Here is a 9209-nt window from a genome sequence, read left to right as displayed (position 1 = left end):
AAAGTGTTAAATAAATAAATTAATATTTTAGAGAAGGTAAGATAGAAGTCTAGGCATCTACGTACAAATTTGTTAATGAGCTGTCATTGGCTGGTTTCAGTTGCTACAAAAATTTGGACAAATTCAAAATATTGTTGATAAATCCACTTGGTCAATGAAGAAGTAAAGAAATGGAAAAAAATAAGGCGTTACCTAGTATGTAGGTGAAATAATTCAATCAGGTGAATCTCACCCGCATAATTAAAGGTTTCAGCTCTTTTACTTCACAAACATCAACAAATGAAAGAATTGAAGGAATTTATATGTTCAAATATGGGCAGAATGGTGAATGTTGGGCAGAATGGTGAATGTTAGACAGTGTGTAAAGTGGCCAGATAACCCAGCCAATGACAGGTTATAAGCCCTATAGACGCCTAGACTTTTATATTACCTTCTCTAAAATGTCCTTCATCTCTGTTGTAATATGTTTATATATTTACAGCTCCTCCGGGAGTTGAATCTAGTCCTTGTCAAAAAAAATTTGGACGAACTCAAAATATTGTTGTAAAATTATGTGTAAAACTGTTCAAGAAAATTAAAAAAACAAATAAAGTTTGGTCAAATCAACCTAAGTATTTTGGGTAATGCTTGAGGTCGCAATGATAGTCCAAATGAAATAGCTTATATTTGGAAGAGTTGAGGAAATGTGGATGTTCAAACATGGGCAGAATGGTGAATGTTACACAGTGTGTAAAGTGGCCTTTTAAACCAGCCAATGACAGGTCATAAGCCCTGTAAATGCCTAGACTTCCATATTTCCTTCTCAAAAATGTTTTCCCTCTCGTTTCCGATTTCAATTTTATTTGAATTATAGTTTGCAAATATCAATTTCAAAATGACAGTTAGGCTTTATGTGAGGGATTTTCTTGGTAATTTCATCAAATTGTGCCGCTTGAGGCGCTGTCAGTGCTCGCGCCGTGATTTGTTTGAGGATTGTCTATTACATTACGGACATTGCATTTTATCTGTGGTTCTCCTGTCACGCAATACTAGTTTTATTTCGTGCGTAACAAATACATCAATTGCAATATTATTGGACTGTTAAACCAAAATTTTACATCTAGAATTGAGTCTAGATAGATCTAAAACTCATTAAATCAAGATTAGATCTAGAACTAACTTAATCATAACTAATAAATAAGTTTTGAGAACTAATCACCGCAAAAAGTAAGTAGAACAATATAATATATTATGTAAGTAGCACTACAAAACGCTAGGAGACCCAATTACAGCGGTGAATAACTTAGCCCGGCTTAAGAAAAATCACATTTAATAATTGTGATTGAAACTCGCGCGCTTGGGGCTAGTGTTAATTCTTCTGAATAATTTGCAACGTAAATTTGTAATTTATCTTTAAAAATTCACAAACAGTAAGTAGTAATTCCGGTTTATAATGTAGAACAATATGTATTTTATTTGTATCATTACATATCGATTCTTTATTCCCAAGACTCCACTTTCTTGGGAATCAACTCACTACAGAATTTGTAGACAGTAAAATTTTGGTGGTTCGGGGGAGTTGAAGCTCCTACTCCAGTCGGAGATTGACATTTGAGGTTTGAGGTTCAAAGTTGTTTTTATTACATGACGAATTTGAGGTTCAATGGTGTATTTATTACATGTACTACACTTTTTAAGAAGCGTGAGCATAACAGCGTTGAGAAGTTACTCTGACTGGGCGTTACCACGCCCTGTTGTCTCTTTATAGGCCACGTTTCTTTTTTTTTTATCATATCTCCATTGGGTGAATGTACTGCAAGACGTTGATCTTATATGTAGATGGATGAAAATAAAGGTTTCAGCTATTTTACTTCACAAAAGTCAACAGATGGAAGAGTGGAGGAAATGTGGATGTTCAAACATAGGCGGAATGGCGAATGTTACACAGTGTGTAAAGTGGCCACTCAAACCAGCCAATGACATGTCATAGGCCCTGTAAATGCCTAGACTCCCATATTCCCTTCCCAAAAATGTTTTCCCTCTGTGTTGCAACAAATTTAGATGGACGTTTTATGTGCAAAACTGTTAGTTTTTTTTGCAACGCAACAGGCCAGGATGCCAAATTACAGTGGAGAATTACATCACAGAACACCCAGGCTTGAGAATCACATTTCATTTTTGTGTTCTCACCGGGAATCGAACCTGGAACCTTTCGTGTGAGAGTCGAGCGTCTTGACCACTACACCACGGAGGCCGCCTGGAGTCTTGCAGAATATAATGTATTGTATTCTATATAAAATGATGACTTGCTTCATCCGTCGTTGTCCTATATTTCATTTGCAATGATTTAACACATACATGTGTAATCGATTATGGACTATGATCGCCCCCCCCCCCCCCGCATGTGCAATTGGGTTATTTAAACAAAACGCAAGTCTGTTCTTTACATGTACTCTGTTTTAAATATAGTATTTGGTAATTATTAAGTATTTTGTACGATTTCCAGGATATTTATCTTTAGATTATTCAAAGATTTACTTCATATTTCTCGAAAGCTAAATTATGAATATCGCTTCAGTGAATATAAAGGTTGAGCCGGGGACTGGCGATGTAGGAGATATTTTTCATACTGGAGAAGGAGCCTCATATCCCAACAAATGCGAGTCAGGTGATGCCATTGTAAAGGCTGAACCGGCAACTGACGACGTAGACGAAGATATTTTTCATTCTGGGAATGGAGCACCGTATTTCCACAAATGCGAGCCAGGTGTTGCTGCCGTAAAGGCTGAATCCGGGACTGGCGATCTAGAAAAATATAGTTTTCATGCTGAGGAAGGAGTACCATATCCCTACAAATGCGAGCCAGGTGTTGCTACCGTGAAGGCTGAACCGAAGACTGGCCATGTTGAAGACATTCTTCATACTAAGGAAAGGATGCCATTTCCCTACAAAAGCGAGGAGCCAAGTGCTGCTATCATAAAGGCTGAACCGGAGTCAGTTTATTCAGAAAATGATATTATCGATGCTGGGGAAGGGACGCCCTGTCCCAACAGAAGCGAGGACCCAGGTGTTGCTACCGTCAAGGTTGATCCGGGGACCAGCACTGACCAGCCTAGTATATCCAGTGATATAATTATCCACACAGAGATAGATATTGACTATCCGGACATAAAACAAGATTCCTCTTTTAACAAAAAACAATCCTCAAGTAAGTAATTATTCCTTTCAAAATGACGTAGAGTCTGCTAAAAATTATCCCAGTAAAGATTGGGTAACCTATGTATTTATCTCGTGTCCAGGTGGATGAAGAAAACAGTTCTGTGTTTGAAACACAACCAAAAACTTTATTGCCATACTTACTAGTTCTTTGCTCGATCTATTTTTATTTATTTTTTTTATTATTTTTATTGTTAACTTTTTAAAATCATTCTTATGATGTTGACATTCCACTTGTCAATGCGTTTTGAAGCTGCAAGACTTTTTGTGCTGTTAGCTATCATATTATATTGATCATATTATGTAAATATTATCAACTATAAAATATCTAAATTTAGTAAATGGGGTCTAGAATTTCAACCGTCCATGCGCTCAGTAGCTGTAAGACTTGTTGTTATCTAACTTCTATTTTTATAAATTTGCTTTTTATTTAGTTTTTTTAAATATCACTTAAACTCTCAACTTCACTGTCAAATAAAAAAAAATACTGTCTAGATTTCTTACTGTCCATGCGCTCTGTAGCTGCAAGACGTGATGTTATCTATCTCCTATATATCATAATTAGAGACAAAGAGTTAGAATCCCAACTGTGCATGCGCTCTGTAGCTGCAAGACGTGCTGGGATATTTATTTATTGTACAGCGCCCTTGAGGTGATTTTCACAAAAATGGCGCTATAAAAAATATCTAAACATATAAAACCGTAGGGTTATAGTTCTATTTCGTAATGCGTAAGTTAGAATTGTGTTTGAATAAGTCACGTGTCCATTTGTTCTAAAATTATTCAAAGCCACAGTGATTCTCGTACTGATGTGTATTTTATAGGATCATCACCTTTATGAAATCGGCATCAACATCTCGAAGAACTGTTTTCCTCACAGTATATCTCGATCATGTGTTACAGAAAGTATCGCGGGATAAAACCAAATAATAAACAAATAAATCTTATTGATCTACTATGAATTGGCGTTGGCCAATGAGGAATTCCACTGTTTTCTAATATATTTTTTTTTAAAATAATATATTCAAAAATATTTTTTCTTTGTGCGTTATTTACAAAGATATGATTTTTCAAAGTTACATTTATCAAATACCGCGCCAAATGACTGTAATCAGTGTGTCACTTTTCAGTAGTGACGTCATGAAACGGTTGGCGTTTTTACTTTCACTGACCGCGGTAAGTTGTATTTCTCCAGTCAATAACAGAACTGACAAGAATCTATGGAATATTGCTTTGATTACTTCATTTAGTTGATCGTAATTTGCTCATTTCTATGTAATGGTTGTTTTTACGAACGTTTCGATTTAGAAAAACCTAGAAAGTTGACATAATCTCTGGTTGAAATGTCAAATTATACTCTTTTTTTTCTATGGTAAAAACGTTCCTTACAAGGTGCGGGGGCTTTAAAGCGGAAACCGGAAATACTACACGTAGATATAAGGAGTGACGTCATTATTTACGATTTTAAAATGAATACTTTTTTTTTATTTCTTTTTGCGTGCGTTTTTGAGATCAAATTGATTTTCAGTATTTTTACCTGAGCAGCAATCGAGTTAAAAACACTTATACAGGATTCTGATTATATTACACACAGACCTGTATTCTTAATCATCCTGTACGCTCGAACTTACGTTCGAATTTACTCAAATTTATTACAACAGTAATGAAATAAACATATATATTTAATTCAACAATGTTTGAGTATGTCCAAATGCTTGCAGACTGGCTGGATTTCTTCCCTAGGGAGTTTTTCATATTTAAAATTATATACTCAAATTTAAATAGTATTTTAAATATTAAACATTGTTGAATTAACTACCTGGTAAAAGAAGAAGCATAAAAATTGTAAAATTGTTTTCAGGGGTTGCCTAGTAGGTGATTTGGTTCAGCCGGATGAATCTCACCCACGTAATAAAGGTTTCAGCTTCTTTACTTCACAAGAGTCAACAGATGGAAAATGAGGAAATGTGGATGTTCAAACATAGGTAGAATGGTGAATGTTACACAGTGTGTAAAGTGGCCACTAAAACCAGCCAGCGACAGGTCATAAGCCCTGTAAATACCTAGACTCCCATATTCCCTTCTCAATAATGTTTTCTCTCTCTGTTGATAATCAAATATAAATATTTAAATAAAATCAAATATAAATATTTAATTTTATTAGTTTCAAATAAAACTTTACAATGAGAACAAAAGTGCCTTACAAAACGCGCTTTATCGTTTCGTTACTTTTTGCTTTCAACTATTAGTTTACTTTTTAAGAGTCGAAGAACGTTTTAGAAAAGGAAATATGTAAGTCTAAGCATTTACAGGGCTTATGACATGACAGAGTGGTTTAAGTGGCCACTTTACACACAAACATTCATCATTTTGCCTGTGTTTAAACATCCATATTTCTTTAATTCTTCCATATGTTGATTTTAGTGAAGTAAAAATGCTGAAAATTTTGTTGTTCTGAAGCGATTTATCTGATTGAATTATTGAACATACTAGGGTACACTGGAAACCATTTTACAATTTTTAGGCTTCTCGGAGAAATTTTAACTTCTTTAAAATGTTCTTCATCTCTGTTGTAATTTGTGAATCTTAACAACTGTCTAGGGGATAAAACATTATTTTGTCTACAAACATTTGAACAAACTCAAAATATTGTTATTATTAAAATTCTACGTTTGGGATATTTTTTTCATTCGATTTTCAGTAAAGCTCGTTTCTAGTCTAGAAATACTGCAACTTTTTTTTCCATACGTTTATCAAAATATTTTCAGTAGTTTCAACCATAAAAATATTGTTGTTTTTGTTTCAGGTTTACAACCAATCCAGAAATATTTCGCTTGTTCAAAGTGTCAATTTAAATGTTCTCAAAGAAGAATTTTAAAATCGCACTTGTTAAATCATACTATTGAGAAAACATTCACATGCTCAGAGTGCCAATATAAATGTTCACGGAAAGGTCAGTTAAAATTACACATGTTCACTCATACTCGCGAGAAACCATTCTCTTGCCCTGAGTGCCAATTTAAAAGTTCGTGGAGAGGTAATTTGAAATCACACATGTTAACTCATACTGGTGTGAAATCATTCTCATGCTCAGAGTGCCAATACAAATGCGCAAAGAGACGCGCTTTAAAAACACACATGTTTACCCACACTGGGAAACCATTCTCATGCTCAGAGTGTCAATTCAAATGTTCAAGGAGAGACACTTTGAATTCGCACATTTTAACTCACACTGGTGAGAAGCCATTTTCATGCTTAGAGTGCCAATTTAAATGTTCTCAGAGAGCTTCACTAAAATCGCACATGCTGACTCATACTGGTGCGAAACCATTCTCATGCTCGCAGTGCCAATTTAAATGTTCACGGAAAAATAATTTAGATTCGCACGTGTTGACTCATACTCTTGAGAAACCGTTCTCGTGCTCCGAGTGCCAATATAAATGTACACAGAGAAGTCATTTAAAATCACACATGTTTACTCATACAGGTGAGAGACCATTATCATGCACAGAGTGCAATTATAAATGTTCACAGAGAAGTACATTAAAATCGCACATGTATACGCATACTGGTGAGAGACCATTCTCATGCTTGGAGTGCAAATTTAAATGTTTACGGAAAAATATTTTAACATCGCACATGTTGACCCATACTGACAATAAAGTATTCTCCTGCTCCGATTGTGAATCCAAATTTCCTAAACGATATGATTTAATTCATCACTCATTAAATCACATCGGTGAGAAAGTTCTTACTGTGAAATTACTAAAAATGATTTAAATCAGTTTGCGCATGTGGAAGTCAACTTAGGTATTTTTAAAGTTAATTCATCATTTTCATAAGCTCGAACGTGCCGGTCCGCTGCTTTTCCTCTCTGGTTCCTCACTTCCAACGTAATCGTATCCGCACTGATCCAGTCCATCCATCGCATCTATTAATTAATAATAATAATCTTAGTTTATCAACGAAATAGCAATTATTTAATCTACTACACACACACTTAGGTAAATGATTTCTCTGGATCATGTCTAGTCTGCCTAACTAGGTACAACCTGTTTTAAGGCAGACATTTTTATGCAAAAATAATCAAAATTAACTATACAGTTATACAATATCAATTTATACCATTTATTATTTAAGAATGTATTTTGAGTAAATTTTCCGATTTTTCTCGACCTAAACCCAGTAACCAATATTTTACAATTTTTCAAAATTGAATCGGGTCATTGTTTTACAACGTTCGGGTAACATATTAAATATTTTGGGGCCCAGAAACCTGATTTTTTTTTTGCCCGAATTCAGAGTTTGTGATAGACCCCATGACCCATCCTCTAGTTTGACTTCTGGTAGTGTGGGAGTGTTCCTTTTAACTATAGGTATTAATTATCTTAATATCTAAGTCCATAGCTACGAAAGTGAAAAAATATCGTTTGAGGGTGGATAACAATGGAGGCTGGTTAACTCCAGATATAATGAAAATGATCTAATATAGAAACAAATTGTATACCATGCAAAAAATGAGGAATGCTTCAGAAACTATTAAAAAGCACTACAAGTTATATAAAAATACATTATCAAATGAATTAAAAAAGGCAAAGAAGAATTAAATTAAATTATCCACAATAATGATTATACTTTTGAAAATCTAAAGTACCCAATGTGTGCAAAACCTTCATAATAGATTTGATTTAATTTAAAGTAATTATTAAAATAAGAAAGTGACAACCCTAACACATTTTTTCGTTTGGGCAAAATTGACAACCCAGAGGCTCAACTTATGCGGATTAATTTGCCCATCGTCATAATTCTTGATTTAAGCTACTGACAGCACATAATATAAACAGGAAATGATCTGAAAATTTTCGTCTATATCATGCAACAAGAAAAACTTGCATTTGTCTTTGCCATCGTGGAGTATATTAAAAAACACATTCGCAATTGGCCCGCAACAAATTACACGCGGACTTTGACATGTTCTGACAAGCCACTGAGTAAAGTTAATGACAAAAGCTTCTGAGGGAAGTTAGTGATATAAATCTACTTTCCTCCTTAATGTACCAAATTTACCGAAATCAGATGTAAATTATTTTTTTTAAGGTTGAGCGTAGATTAGACTCTTTGGGCAAAATATCCATCAAGGGCAAATTGAACGGTTTTGCGGTATTGCTTTTAGCGATAAATCCGCGGACGTGCATATATTTTTGTATTACGTATATCCGAAAAAATTTAAAAGAATCGTTAGAATACCGAATTGCTGCGTCGGTTTGGGCACGTAGAGGAATATAGCGGAAGAACGGCAAATTAGATTTAAGAAAACGAAGAACACCGAGAAAGACGTCTACTTAAACATGGACATGTCTATAGTTGGAATATTCGGTATGTGTGCACAAACTAACATTCTTAACTCGAAAGCGAGGTACAAAGACAGAGTAAAGAGGCGTCTTCTGCCTGAGGAGGTGAGGTTTGTTTTGTTTTTGTCGAACAATACAGAAGCATTGTATAAAGGGGAGTGTTTTTTAAAATTATGTACAGTTCTTTTTCTGATGGTATTTTATGACAAGATTTTAAGAAGAAGACTTAATTGTAGGTAAGTATATTATAAGAGTTTTTTATATTTTCATATTATATGTTCACATTAACAATTAAGTTATATACCAACACGTAGAACTAGACAAAATAGTCTATATTATTGTCACTCTACTCAAACCAACTATCTTAGTCACTCACCTATACCGCGTATTCACAGACTAGAAAATGAATGTACCTCTCATTTCGACATTTTTAACTCGAGTCTCTGTGAATTCAAATCATCTCTATAAATATTTGATGATGTTCTATAGTAACGATTAACGAATTATTTGCAAAAGCTACTTATGCTAATGATCTGGTGTTAATTCATTTTTTATATATTTTGTATACTGACGTACATACATATAAACATATATTTTTCTTTTTATACCCATGTTTTAATATTGTTTTTAATTTTTGTATATCTAACTAACTCTGATGTATTT

General features: G+C 34.1%; 1 long non-coding RNA gene across 1 annotated transcript; it reads left to right on the top strand.

The window, feature by feature from the left end:
* Positions 1 to 1020: 1020 nt before the first annotated feature.
* On the top strand, positions 1021 to 7470 carry LOC148275464 (uncharacterized). The gene is made up of 3 exons (XR_015824019.1): positions 1021 to 1206; positions 2486 to 3187; positions 6002 to 7470. It is a non-coding gene; the product is annotated as an uncharacterized LOC148275464 (long non-coding RNA).
* Positions 7471 to 9209: the final 1739 nt, after the last annotated feature.

This window comes from Micrasema longulum, unplaced genomic scaffold, assembly GCF_059751315.1.
Source record: "Micrasema longulum isolate JH-2025_06_02 unplaced genomic scaffold, ASM5975131v1 h1tg001416l, whole genome shotgun sequence".
Lineage (NCBI taxonomy): Eukaryota > Metazoa > Arthropoda > Insecta > Trichoptera > Brachycentridae > Micrasema > Micrasema longulum.
Note: the sequence above shows the minus strand (reverse complement) of the source record. Positions and strands in the feature narration are given on the sequence as shown.